The 14,663-nt window shown below is 44.1% G+C and overlaps 1 long non-coding RNA gene across 1 annotated transcript in view; it reads right to left on the bottom strand.

Annotated features, from left to right (window-relative positions):
- LOC139751600 (uncharacterized) overlaps positions 1-11,735 on the bottom strand; it is a 34,262-nt gene extending 22,527 nt beyond the window's left edge. Inside the window, exons 1-2 of the long non-coding RNA XR_011713376.1 lie at positions 11,643-11,735; positions 9,874-10,069 (exon numbers count right to left, since the gene is read on the bottom strand). This is a non-coding gene — a long non-coding RNA (uncharacterized lncRNA). The remainder of the gene's footprint in view (positions 1-9,873; positions 10,070-11,642) is intronic.
- Between the last annotated feature and the right edge of the window lie 2,928 nt (positions 11,736-14,663).

Genomic DNA, 14,663 nt, shown 5'->3' on the forward strand with positions numbered 1-14,663 from the left:
GGAAAGCGAAATCCAAAACCGAAGCAACTCTAAGAATGAGCAAAGTCTGGAGGGAAGGAAGATCATAATTACTGGAGCTCCTCTCTCAAGGGAACATACTTCCTGTGGACATTACAGACAGCTATGGGGGAGCAAATCTTTACATAATGATGCTATGTCATATGAATCAGTGTTCAACAACAGAGTCACCCAAGATATGAATAAAGAGGGATTTACAATAATGTCCTCCAGACATCTACTGTCGTTGATCCATCATACTGAAGAACATCAGAGCCCTACAGGACTGTGACCTGAAACACATCAAAAGAAATCAGACCTAGGCAGAGGTCTACAGAGTCTTCGAACTCCCGAGATCAAACACACAAAATCCAGTTTCCCTCGGTAGACATGGCTAATCAAGCCTGCCAGGATGGACTCCATCTATGCCGCCTACGCATCCCCCCGGCCATCCAACTGAACTGGAGCAATTTTTCTCCCTGCTCACTAGCTGTAAGTGTGATGTAGTTGATGCTCGCACCACAAAAGAACGTGATAAACATTCTGGTTATCAGATCTGCTCATTAGGCTCAACATTCTGGTTATCAGATCTGCTCATTAGGCTCAGAAAAGTGCCACACACGGAAAGAATGCAGAGCAAATTAACAAAAAAAAGAATGCCTTCACTGCAAAAAGCAGCATCCAGCCACAGCAATGAAATCTGGTATCAAGAAAAAGGCAATAAAGGCAAAGCGAAAACAACAGAGACGAAAGAAGACCCGACCCAACGTCCCACTCTGAAGGCTACAAAACAACCCAGACGGGAGTACGCACTCCCACAATTCGTAAGAGAACCACTAATGGTTTACTCAGTCATGCCTTAATAGAAAAGACTCGTTCATACCAAAAAGAACGAAAACAATATGGCTAGCAACCAAATATCACTAAAAAATCTGGTAGAAGAGGTTTTACCTATGGTAACAAGCATCTTGTGATTAATGTTCACCAACACCCAGAAACATCTGGCGCCAACCTAATTGACTCGGACACCTGCGCGGACACTCTCCTACAGTCCTCCACCCACCTCATCCATGATACTGATACCGTCTATCACCCTACCAAGGATGTCTAAACACAGAAATATCCTCAGGTTTCCTTCCACACGGGAGCACGACCAGCCAGCCTCATACCCACATGCCCCAGATGATGTAGACAAGGCGCTAGATAAGTGGTAGGAAACCATTGAAAAAGTGCAGTCACTTGCACCATCATACCCTCCGCCCGCTCAAGAGATGATAGACACTAAACACCGCCACACCAATACCCTAGCCTACGCCAACCCCTACGGCTGGATATATGCTCTATACCACCAATGTAAAACCTCCAGCCGACCTTAATGAAAATACTGCGCCAGGAAAATACGATCAACTCTCTAGCACAGAAATATACTGGCCTAAAATCATTCTGGCAAGGAGTCAGGCGCTTACAAGGGAATTTCAGAGTTAACATGAAATACATAATAGTTATCATTAACGAAATTAATGATCAAGCTATGGCGACACAATTCACGAAAACATGGAAAACATACCCGAGATAGAACCATCCCGCACCAAACCAAAGACTCAGCTCAACTGGCCCCTGACGACTGCTTCTCAACGACAGATGACTCTCCTGAACATCGAGCAGCCATCCACGAAACCAAGAACTCTACCTCGGGAGGAAGACAGAAGGCATATGAACACGTTACCTCTAAAAGGACTTCAGTACCTTCTCAACACCTACGGTGCTATGTGAAGTATAGCATACTTTCCCCGAAGGTTCAGAGAGGTCAGAGTAAAAATGAAAACTAAATCAGGAAAGCCAGAAACAAACCCCAGGAACTACCACCATATTTCCTTCCTACAAGTCCCAGAGGAGACATTTTGAAAGAATTATAAGCCTTAGGTTACGAGGACACCTCGCAAATATTAACTTGTAAAACCCAAATCAATACGGCTTCCAGAGGGGCAAAAGCATCACCTCAACAAATGGCTATTGCTGCGGAAAAAAAAGAAATTGCTCACTCCAGAGGACAAGGAATAGATTATACAGTCATACGAGACACAAGCAAAGCCTTTGAAAAAGTGTGGACCAGCGACCTACGATACAAACTACGACAACATGTAACACTAGACGTCACAAAGTTTATTGTGTAACTTTCTAAACCAACGCACCGCAGAAATGATCATTAACGCTGCAACGTCACCCAGATTCCCTCTAGTGAGCAGGGTCCTACAAGGCAGCGTCCCGTCACCAAGACTATTCATAACTTACACCGCTGACATTCCCCGCTAGCTAGCTAGCTGGTGCCATGGACATGGACAAATATACCATCGACGCCACTCATTCAAAAGTATCGAAGAACAAATTTCTAGAACATACCCCTTCAGTATAGTCGGAGGCAACCAGACAACACGAATTTAAATAGGACTGGAAAATAAAAACAAACATAACAGATCTACTGTAGTGATCCTAGGAAGAATAAAGCTGAACGCTATATTATAGAAGGTAAATAGTTAGCACAGAGGACAAGCTGCAGAATCCTGGATCACATATCAACATCAAATCAAGAGGTTTGATAGTAGGTCATACCAGCAAGAGATCCACACAAAGAAAAGTGGCCCTGACCAATCTTCACAGATTCTGGCGCCTTTCAGAAAACCAAAAGTCATACCAGGTCACAGCCATGATGATACCTGTTTATCCTACTCATCTATACCAACGTTCCTTGCCACCATATCAAGCATGCTGAAGTTACGGAGGATACGTAAAGAGGTCCTACGATTCGTCACCTATGAAAGATACCCCTATGTTCAAAACACCACAAAGCTACACAAGCGACAAAAGATTAAACCAGAAAGTATGGTAAAGACATGAAGACAACGATGATGCAAACGACAGACAAATCTGAGATCTTGACAACACTACAAACACTGATTCACCTTTCAAAAACCAAAATATACAACGTAAATACATACACGCTCCCAGGCTGCCGGGGGTGTATGGCTATATAAGGCACTAATAACACGCTTTTAGATCAGCCACATGTATCAAAATATTTACATGATATACACCAGTCCACACTTCAGTCTTCTCTTCCACTTCAAACTATCCCTTCCGTTGTCCCACCTCTTCTCCCTCGTCTCTAACCACCTTATCAAAAGAAAAACAAAGAGTCTAGAGAAGCGAGCCTAGCATGATGGATGACCACAAAACCTTGTGAATAACTCGCTATTTTCGTTAGGTTTGAAAAACTGACGAGAAAATATGGTAAGGTAGTCAGGGGAAAAGGGGGGCGTCTAGACCTCTTGGAACCTAAGGAGAAGGGCATTTCCATACCGTAGAACCCAGGGAAAGGAGAGGGCTGCCTCAACCACGTGGGATCCAGGGAGAGGGAGGGCGTACCACGAGAAAATGAGACCCAGGGCTTCCTCAGACCGTGTGACCCAGGGTAAGGAACGCTCCCAGACCCCACTGAACATAGAGACTCATGCCATGGTTTATATGGAAGTAGGTTGGGGGCACGCCAAGACCCCATAGGACCAAGGGAAGGGGAAGTGTCCAGAGATCGTGAGACGAAGAGAAGGGGGTTAACCAGTACCTCGTAAGACCCAGGGAAAGGGGCGTGCCCAGAGACCATCGCACCCTCGTTCCAGACACGACAGAGTTCATAACGACAGCCAGTTCTTCCCACGTGTTGTTCATCATCTCCCGCGTGATATGGGTGTAGTCTGCGGCAGCTTTGTTCTTCAGATCATTGTTCTTGGTCCACTGATCATACACAGTGTCCTTGGGTCATTGATCATACACAGTGTCCTTGGGTCATTGATCATACAAAGTGTCCTTGGGTCATTGATCATACACAGTGTCCTTGGGTCATTGATCATACAAAGTGTCCTTGGGTCATTGATCATACAAAGTGTCCTTGGGTCATTGACCATACATAGTGTCTCTGGGTCATTGATCATACAAAGTGTCCTTGGGTCATTGATCATACATAGTGTCTTTGGGTCATTGATCATACACAGTGCCCTTGGATGACTGATCATACACAAATGTTCTTCGTGCACCCCGACACAAAGGATCAAGCGGAGTCAAGTCTGGTAAACTTGGAGGCCAAGCGATGGCCCACAGCGACCACACCAGCTAGCTATCACCTCAGGAAAGCAGCGACTGCCAACGACAAGCGTGCTGGCGGGCTCCATCTTTGCTGGACTTAACACGGCCTGATTCTTCGTGTCGGGATTTGTGAAGAACATTATCTATGTTCATGTCCCAAGAACATTAATGATCTGAAGAACATAACTTCCGAAGACACCCCGCAAATCACGCCACAAATGATGAACACGTGGGAAGAACTGGCCGTTGTTATGAATTTTGTTGTGTCCACAGCGAGGGTTACACTGAGTACTGATTGGGTTCGTCACAATATGTCCACATTTTGTCAACCATATCCACGTCTTAAGAGGTTGATCCACACTTACGGTACCTGGGTCTCGACTCAGTAGATCGGACAGGACGGTGGTGATCGCTGACGCCAAGATTTTCACCGATCTCGCAGTTCGTAAACAGTTACAGACATCACTAAATAAGAAACATTACCACCTCTCGTTGGATCTCAGATCATTTGATTCAAAATCGTCTTCAAATGAATAAATGGGTCTATTTTCCTCTACGTCACTTGTCAGGAGGTATCAGTTTATGCTGGGAGTGTTAATACCTCCATCTGGTATCTTGGCGTCATTTCTGAACATCTCTTGCCTGACGAAAGATATAATACCTTTAATATTCACAAATTCTCTTATCTATTCTGGTTCAGCCTTTGAGGTTTCAAAGAACTCTGACAATCATTCTTGTGTGTGTGTGTGTGTGTGTGTGTGTGTGTGTGTGTGTGTGTGTGTGTGTGTGTGTGTAAACACTGAATCCTTCCTTCATTTTCTGATTTTGTATTAATTAATCATTCTTTTGTCTCTGAAAATCGTAATAATTATCTTTCATTTTCTGTCATCATCTACCAAGCGAGAGGGTGAGGAGCAGGAAGCAGACACATTATCCATCTTGGTCTGGGCTTCCGTGGCGGCCTTGTTCACAGCCGCCTTTTGTCTCTGTTTCACTCTTTGTCTTCCGGACGCTGGGGGGTGAGCCCTGGGTGACTGGGGCCCTCGGGGAAGGCAAGAAAGGGCCTAAAAGACAGGCCAGGAAGGGGCAAGGCAGGGAGGCAAGTCGTGTGGGAGAGCGGTAAGAGGTGTGTAACCCCGAGGGGGTAAACACTCCCTTTTTGTGGAGTTGGTGAGGGGGGAGGAGGAAGGGAGACCAGCCACCGGGACAGCGAGAGTGCACGTTAGTGTCAGCCATAACCTGACACTGATGGTGACCCACATGCTGCACCTCTCACTGCTAGTTGTCGTCACTGAGAATCTGGGTCAGCCAGCCTCATATCAGCAAGAGGAAAGGACTAAAACACATACATCATCTATCAGAAGTGGGCTGGGAGGTGCAGGAGTGTGCAATTTTGGTAGCTGATCAACAGACACAGAGCTTGTAGAATGGTGTTAGTGGAACAGAGAACTGGGACTATTCTAGCAAAGGTAGACAAAGAATTAGATGAAGCTGTAGAAAGAATCATATCTACTATCAGGAGAAGGAGTAATGCAAGAAAGTTTCTGGAGTGGTTGATGAAAGGTTCAGAAGACTACAGAGCATACAGGACCAGTGCTTGCTAGCTTAGTGAGAGACCTTACGGAAAGTCAGATACACAGAGGTTGACAATGCAACACTGAAAAGTGGGTGGCTCCAAAGTTAGGATCATGAGTAACGCAGGTAGTTCATGGACGCAAATCACCGAATATTTCTAGTTTGGAAGGTCATACACCAGATGAGGAAGAATGAGGTTAGAAAGAAGAAATACTTATCAAAAGACCAGCGGAAGATATAGAGTTGCCAGACGCAGATTTGGTGATAAAAGAAACAGGAAGAATTAGTCGTTATGATCAAGACGTAAAGAACGACCATTTACATGGTTACGTTTGTCTTTGAGCTATCAAGCAAGGAGGTACGTAGAAAGACAAAGAAATAAGAAAAAAAAGCGGTTGAAGTCAGGGATGTATTCATGAGACGTGGTAGATCAAAGGAAAAGAGGCAGAAAAGAAAAATAACACTAAAAAGAAACTGTACCACATGGAAGGATGGTAAAGAAGCTGGATCTTCTGACAGGATTTTTTCTTTTTTTTCACATTCGAGGCTCCAGTCACGGACAAAAGTTTACATCAAGGCAGGACCTTGAAATATGAAGAGTCTAATGACAAGAAAAAAAAAAGAAGATACAAGGATAGTATTTAAGGCTTTTGGAAGGTGAAAAACTTTGTCTTAAATTATAAGTGCCAGGTCACGGGAAACAAACATAAGAGGGAAGAGAGTTCCAGAGTTTCGAGGTGTAGGGAAAAAGGGTTTTCAAAACGGCCAATCCTTGAGTTGCCAACGGCAACACAACAATCATGTGACGCAGCAGCCATCTGCTGGTGGGAGCACACAAACAGCCAGCTAGCAGCAACAAAAACCTATGTAAACCAACATTGCGGCGTAGGACAAGTGGATCAGGATTAAAGTTAGCCTGGGAGAGTTTATAAGTAGGAAGGCTTTCGATTCAACTCTGTCAAGTAAAGATGCAGAGCCAGAACCATCAAATATGTGAGAGCAGTGCTACATACATGGATGGGTCAATCCTTGTAAAATCGCAGCAACTGTTCAACAGAAAAGAAATTTCGACATCTAAACAGGACCCTTACTTTCTTACAGGCAGAGTGGGCTATTCGGCAATGTGAGGTTTCCAAAATAGTGTGGCTGTCACAGTAATACCAAGCATATTCATTGCGCCAAAAGACGGGATTTCAGATCCGTCATAGGAAAGAGGAAAGTTGTAGGACTCTTCAACAGAAAGATGGGTAGAAATTGGGTCTTGGAGGCGTTCAACATAACTAGGTCTCGTCTACCCACGGGTTCATCCTGTCTAAATCTGAGTTTATCGAGTAAGTCGAGACAAGATGCCATCAAGACCATGAGCCTTGCTTGTGTCCAGAGAGAAAGTAAGAGGAGCATCAGGGGGTGAAGGAATGGTAGTCTTCCAAGGTAGCTCTAGAGAAGAAACGAGAACCAACGAGTTGCTCTGTCTACGGGAGAGACAGCTATAGTACCGTCAGAACGGAAAAGGAAAGGAAAGACAGAGCGACAGAAGTTGCTTGCAATGCCCTTGGCTAAAGACCAGAAAGACCTATCAGTGGATGATGAGGAGAGATTATCATACCTACTTTGGATAATGGGACGCATTGATTACGGGCAACGATAAATGGGAGGCGAAGGAAGGAGAGTGTTTTCAAACCCAATATGCCTGATCCCTTGCCTGAATGAGTTTTAGCTAGGAATGGTTGAACCATGGATCAAAAGAAGTGGTTATCTTCGAGGAAGATGGAAGAAATGCTTCCATTCCTGCAACAATAACTTCTGCTATGCGTTTGTAGGAGACAAAAGCATCACAACATAAGATACAGCAATGTGCCTTGGGAGAGTCAGAAACGAGTTTTCGCAAGTTATTCCAGTTAGCTTTGTTGACGTGCCTATATTCACGTTTAGAAGGGGCTGCTGGAGGGTAAGGTGACGTTAAAACAGATACGTTTATATAAAGAGGCTGGTCAGATGAACCAACTAGGCCAAAATTGTGTAGCTACATCGAGAAGGATTAGTGAAAATTAGATCCGAGAATATGAGGAAAGTGGCCACAGTGGTCTGGGATACGGGTGGGGTGGGTGATAATTTGCTCTAGAAAGGGAAGGAATGAGGGCGAGATTCCTTTGGTAGATAGAAGATTACCCAAGTGGAAGGTACAAGAGGACACTTGTTGGTAAGACCTCCTCGAGACGGGTGTGATACAGAGCTTGGGCTGGCGACCGGTTATCTTCATGATCTACGTAAATAACCTACCAGGAGGACTGGACTCGTACCTGAATTTGTTTGAAGATGATGCCAAGGTCTTCAGGGAAATAAGAATGAAGAGGATTTCATCAAATTACAAGCTAACCGATATGAACTCCAAAATTGGTCTGATACACATTTGACGAAATTCAACCCCAGAAAATGCTGAGTAATGAGGATGGGACACAATGAAACAAAGCCTCGATGATGCTATTATGCTACAACAGAATATAAGCTTCAGGAATATAAGTTCAGAGGGAACACTTAAGAGTCAACACAGTGCCTAATTCGTCACCAAGGCGCCCCACCTCTTGAGAATTATAACCGTATGTTGACAGTCCACCCGACCCCCAGTACTGATCAAGAAGGTAGTAATGACATTACGGTAAGCCGCCCTCAACATGAATCAGCGATTTGCTCTCTCTCTCTCTCTCTCTCTCTCTCTCTCTCTCTCTCTCTCTCTCTCTCTCTCTCTCGAACATACACAACACAAAAATACACACGGCCCCCCCGTAATACCGTGGTTAGCGCTGCGATCCGCCAATCTAACGGGCTCGGATTCTAGCCCCGGACAGGGCAGCAGCCGGCTCACTGCTGCCAACCCAGCTGTACATCCTCCCATTTGGGGCTGGTTGATGGATGTGTGCCTGGTATAAGCCGGGGTGTGTGTATGTGCGTGTATACATGGGGTTAAGACATGGCATACGGACTAGGTTAAAAAGACCGAACATGTGTGTAAAACTCTCTCCCCATAACGTACAAAATGTAATAAGTACACACACACACACACAAGTTAAAAGATATGTATAACATATGTATGACAGGGAACCTCAGGTATAAGGTAACAGACAGAGATGCCTTTACACCCGCTCGAAGACGTAAACACTTGAATGTTTCTGATGCAGGCGATCATTTTGTGCCATGGATCACAGGATATACCAGGCAAACAGTATGTACTCTTCATGCACAGTAGTCGTGAAACTAAACATAATGTCATTGTTTAAAGAACTCCCCTTGAAATTATAAGGTCGTACTTCAGAGAGTTTACGCAACAAGACAGAGGTGCTCAAAGACAAACAAGTCGACCCGAAACGGGAAATGAGAGTATGTAGCGAACTCTGAAGCCTCAGATACCTACTTTAAAAAGACAGACTTGGGGGTCGATTTCTAAAAGCTGGGTATCGAGCGATATGTAATAGATTTAGTAGAGGTGTGTGTGTCAACAGTCCGGTACAGCGAGGGGGAGACAAAAGAAAAATTGAGGGAATGGTTTCACAGGATGGAAGTTAGTCAGACCTCATTCCAAACATACAAGAAGGCCCGAAATGGCTATATTAGCACAAGAAAACAGGAACATACGAGTTATGAATGTAACTTATTTGATAAATCCAAAGAACACCTAATACTATCTCAAATTCATATGAGGCAAAACCAGCAGTCAAAAGGCAAATCATATCAAACGAAGGAAGTCAGAAGGAAGAGTTGTGTTTACAGGTGATTATCGCATGTGGGGAGCTGAGTACTCAACGGTGGCCCAGAGTGTACTTTCTCTCGAGTCCTGGAGGTATGCACCAGCCAGGGAAGAGGAACATGTGTCAAGGAAATATCAAAACAAATCCACTGGAAGTGAGGAGGCTCATGAACCAGATGCCATCTTGCCCAGAGTACTCAGGGACTCTTCTAAGACCATTAAGAATTTTGCTAAAGATCACCTCAGCGGTGGGGAAGCTCCATACAGGATGGAGAGGAATCAGCCAAGTGCCAGTATCCAGAATGAATGATTGAGAATTAGCACCAGAACTATATTCAGTTCCAACCAAATACCATACAAGTCCTGCAAGACACTAAAGACGAGCCGAGAAATTATATGGATCCAGGAACATGGGATCTTACCTGACGAAGCTGTTGGATATCAGCGAGAGAGTGAGCAGCACCGAAGACACAAGGAATGCGTAGGTAGGAGGTAGTATATTCCTGGACCGCCGAAAGATCTTAGATTCTGTCGCTCCCAACAGAAGACTAATGACGCAGGATGACGTCCACTCTGGGGTCAGAGCAGCATTACTCAAATGGACTGACAGCTTCTTACCTGGGAGGGAACAGAGAACACATATCGTGGGATCATTCTCAAGCTGGTCTAGTTTGGTGTCACTGATATTTGTGATATACGGTACTGGTCCGCCGAACGTGATGGATTCATAGCCTGAATATGTTTGCTGCTGATGATGAAATTATTCATGAAGTGCGAAGTCCTTCTCATCATCCCCTGAAGCATATCCTACGTGCCTTCCCCGGAGAATCATATCCTACTTACTTTACTCTGAGACTTACATCCTACTTACTTTACTCTGAGACTTAAATCCTACTCACCTCCCTTGAGATTTGTATCCTACTAACTTTCCCCTGTGAGTTACATCCTTCTTACTCATCTCCCCTTGAGAGTCATGATCTATTCTTCCATGGTCACGCCTACACACCCCCCCCTATCCCATCCACCTTGAACGTCACACTTCCCAACGCAGGGTTAAGGGTCACGTCCCCTTTACTTCCCCCTGAAGATAATGGTCTCCTTCACTTACCCCTGAGACCCGTGTCCATCTCCCCAGCCCCTCTGGGACGCATCAAGACCCCAAACATTTCCATGGGCTTGTGTTCATGTTATCATGAACAATGGCTGGCCGTTCCTATCTTCATAACAAGAGGTCTCTCCATCCTCTATGGAGCCTCGTGAAGACTGGAGGTGTGGTATGGGTCCTTCGGGAGGGCGATAGACGCCGAAGGCACCAGGAGGAACGGAAGGGAGATCAGAATGATTTCTGAATTGGTAACATCATTGACAATACAACTGCTACTACTAGTAATAATAATAATAATAATGATTTTTTATATTTGTTCGCCGTCTCCTACATTTCGCAAGGTAGCGCCAGAAACAGACGAAGAAAAGACTTCCATTCCATTTCTCTTGCGTTTTCGCAATATTCCTCAGTATCGGAAATTTATGTATTGTTTGACTTTATGATCGACTTTGATAAATCTCTTGTATCATCAGCAACAATCATGCATGGTTACGATATTTCCTTACTAACAAATAAAATCGGACTCAGCATCAAAGAAGAATATGGCTCTCATTTTCGATCACTCTCGTTAAAAACTGACAAACGACGAAAAATCTGGAGGCACAGCATCGACCCATCAAGATGCCCCCTGCCCTACCCGCCACCTATTCACCGACTGCAGACATGCATACCTAGCCAAGTGACCGATCAACGATTGACCAGACTATTCTATCCTCCTCATCAAGGTGTTTGACGCCACAGGACACTGTTATCTTGCTCTTGTCCTTGACTTGATTATTGTTCTACGTACTGAAGTGTGTGTGACATATAAGTGCACTTTATCAAACGTATGTTGCACCAAATGATTGTTCCTGTCGATGCCACTGACCAGCCTCGTACGTATGACGTTTAAAAGTGTCTACAATCTGGTCTACCCTATCAGTTACTGATGCTTCCTTTTCTTCAACAGATACTGGTTTTGCAGTCAGCAAGTCTGCCTCACTCCATAGAACCTTCATCCTGTTGTCTAGACTCACTAATGCCTCACTATTTCTCCCTCGTATCTGCTCTGGTACAGATCACAAAACGTAAAAGAAACGTACTCACCAAATTCTTTAGTAGAAAGTGCTCGGTTGTCTCTTTGAGAGGTGGGACACATGAAGCTTAGTGCGGGCACCGTATCTGATAATGGGCTGACCTGAGGAAACAACAGACACACGCTTACACTAGACTGAGGTTTAGGAAGCAACCGACTAGAGTTGCTAACGGTAACCCAGTCACTGTGGGATGTGCTGCTTGACCCAGCCAGAGAAGAATCCAAACAAGTAGCCAGATGTCGGGAGCAGGAGCCAAACTTAGTAACCAGGCAGGCTAGCACATAGTGTTCAAGGGTTATCACGTCCCACAGATACCGGGTGATCGTTTGCAAAACGTGAGGATCTGCTAAATCCACGTCCAATTATTTTCTGCCACAGCCAGATCCATGGAAATTTTTACCTCCATGTTTACCCCCGATTACTTCAATCAGTCACATCTCAAGTGGCAGGTCTACCATCACTAACAATGGCTGAGCTATGGCCACCTATGCTCCGGAACGGCATATCTCTGTACAAATACAGAAAGTGAATAATGGTCGAATACATACGTGATGGATGTATTCACAATTAGTTCACTCCTTTCTACTTTTTTGAACAAGAAATGGAGAGAGAGGAAGTATTTTGGCTATATGATAAGGGGGATGGGGGTAAGAGAAATTTAAAAGAGTGAGTTGATAAGTTGGACAGCTTTAGCTGAACTGTTGAGGAGGGTGAAACAAGAGCTCCCCAGGTGTGTGAGGAGCAAGCACTCCATACAGGGAAGGATTACCCTCTGTACTGCTGGAGTGGCTGTTCCCACGAAAAAATATACACGAAACCTGAACAAATGTCAGTTTCAGCGAGGTGAAGTTTCCTTGAAATGCAGTAAGTATATTCCAACCTATGTTAAGTCAAGTACACCTTGAACAATACATTGCAAAGGAATAGACCGAGATCAGTGAAGTGAGGAAATAACTTGGTTCGCAAACTGTGATATGTATTGATCAGTATTGTTGTAGTATACAATGTCTTGGGAATCTAACTGATCACACTATCATAATATAGTCACAAGATAATGCAAAATAGATATAGCTCATAATTTGAAACTGTGTTTCAGAATATGCCAGAAAACCTATCTCCCACCTTCGGGTAGCATTCACAGATTAGGATGATAAAGTTAAAAACCATATGTAGTGTGTGATCTTCTCACAATAAAGTGTGCGATCTTATCTCACAATGAAGTGTGTGATCTTATCTCACATATAAGAGATTCACAGATACTCAGAATACGCCACTTCTCATGAACTTGCAGCAAGAACACATCTTTGTTCATGAGCTTACAGCAAGAATATGAAATTTTACACCAGAAAATTTGCTTCAAACATACTGTGCAGTTTTTTACCGAAGGTTTACCGCGAATCTTGTTCTTTGATGTGCCTGTGAGGGGCTTTCTACAAACACTAGATCCACCCAATGTGGGACGTACCTTCAAAATCCTTTCATATCCCAGGGTGTTGTAACCTTCCTGATATTTTACCTCTTTTGGAGACCCAGATATCTAATAATGTTTCCGGTATTTTTCCAACACCAAGACACTTCTTCCATGCCTATTGCACTTGAACCTCCAGAATTTGGAGTCATCTGGCTCAGGATTTGCCCCGCAACCACCACTATTTTTTTTCCGTTTCATCTTTTGCTCTTATCTCTCCAAAGTTATGACATTCTTTCACCATCTTTGTTCCTCCAACGAAACCAGCGATACTCATCCAAGAGATGAGTTCCTCTACTTGGGAGACATTAACATATACTTCAAGAAGGGGTTGAGGCCTTCATAATTCCATTTTGGATATTTTGAGAATAATCATCAACAATTCTACTCACGATCCAGGCAATAAGGTCCACTCTGGAGCAGCTTTTGCAAATCTAACTCTACGTCTCATACCTCCATACTTTCATCCCAGTTGGTTCACTTGATAAAGGATTGTTAGGTCTTTCCCATCCCACCTCATCCACAAGAAGCTCTCTCCTAACTCCATCCATGGCACTGAGGTACCATTGATTGGACTAACTTTGAGATTTCCCGTTTGATTGTCCGAGTGTAAACTGCTGCCTCTCCTCAGACGACGATTGTATGCGCAGCGAGCGTTCAGCAGTCGTTACTATCCCACTTGTACCATTCGGTGTTCAACCATTCCTGTTCCAGGGCCATACGGGCGAGGGACCAGGCATATCAAACCGTCAGCAATTTTCATCCTCCCACTCACATTCAGCTTTCATTGGCGCCCAAAATCACTGTCAGATATGAGTAACAACCTCTCTTCTCCCACTTTCTTATCTTTAACCAAAAGTCACTAACTTTTTTAAATTCTATTTCTGTTTCTAAGTATCGACCATAGCAGAGGTGTTTCTCCTCCTCTACAGCATAAAGCCACTCTTTTTCGTTCTATTTTTCTCAAATTCCATCTTCGATGACTGACATCTCCTCACCCCCTGACGCACCTCACTACTCCTGTGCCTCTCCTTAAGATGTGGTTGTTTTTTTCCGTCGAGAGAGCACTTTCCTCGCTCAAGACACAGACAAAGGCTATGGTCCATATAGCTTCCCTTCACCTGTTTAGCAGCACTGTCTCTTTAAACTTATGTCCGCCTTTGTTCTTTGCTTTATCTCTGTGAAAGGAAAAAAAAAAAAAAAGTGTTTTTTTGAGAAATACATCGACACTGCTTCCCGAAAGAACCATATCTGTTCTAACCATTTTAACCATCGTACTCCTGCGTTCATTTTAACCATCGCACTACTGCGTTCATTTTAACCATCGTACTACTGCGTTCATTTTAACCATCGTACTACTGCGTTCATGTTAACCATCGTACTACTGCGTTCATGTTAACCATCGTACTACTGCGTTCATATTAACCATCGTACTACTGCGTTCATTTTTTTTTTCTAATCTGCAAATCTCTTAATTTTCATTTCCATACGCATCCTGAACCTTGGTCTTCTCTGACCACCAGTGACCAGTGCCTCTCGCACGAAGAGACCCACCTGCGATAT

This window comes from Panulirus ornatus, chromosome 11 (assembly GCF_036320965.1).
Source record: "Panulirus ornatus isolate Po-2019 chromosome 11, ASM3632096v1, whole genome shotgun sequence".
In the NCBI taxonomy this organism is placed as follows: Eukaryota; Metazoa; Arthropoda; class Malacostraca; order Decapoda; family Palinuridae; genus Panulirus; species Panulirus ornatus.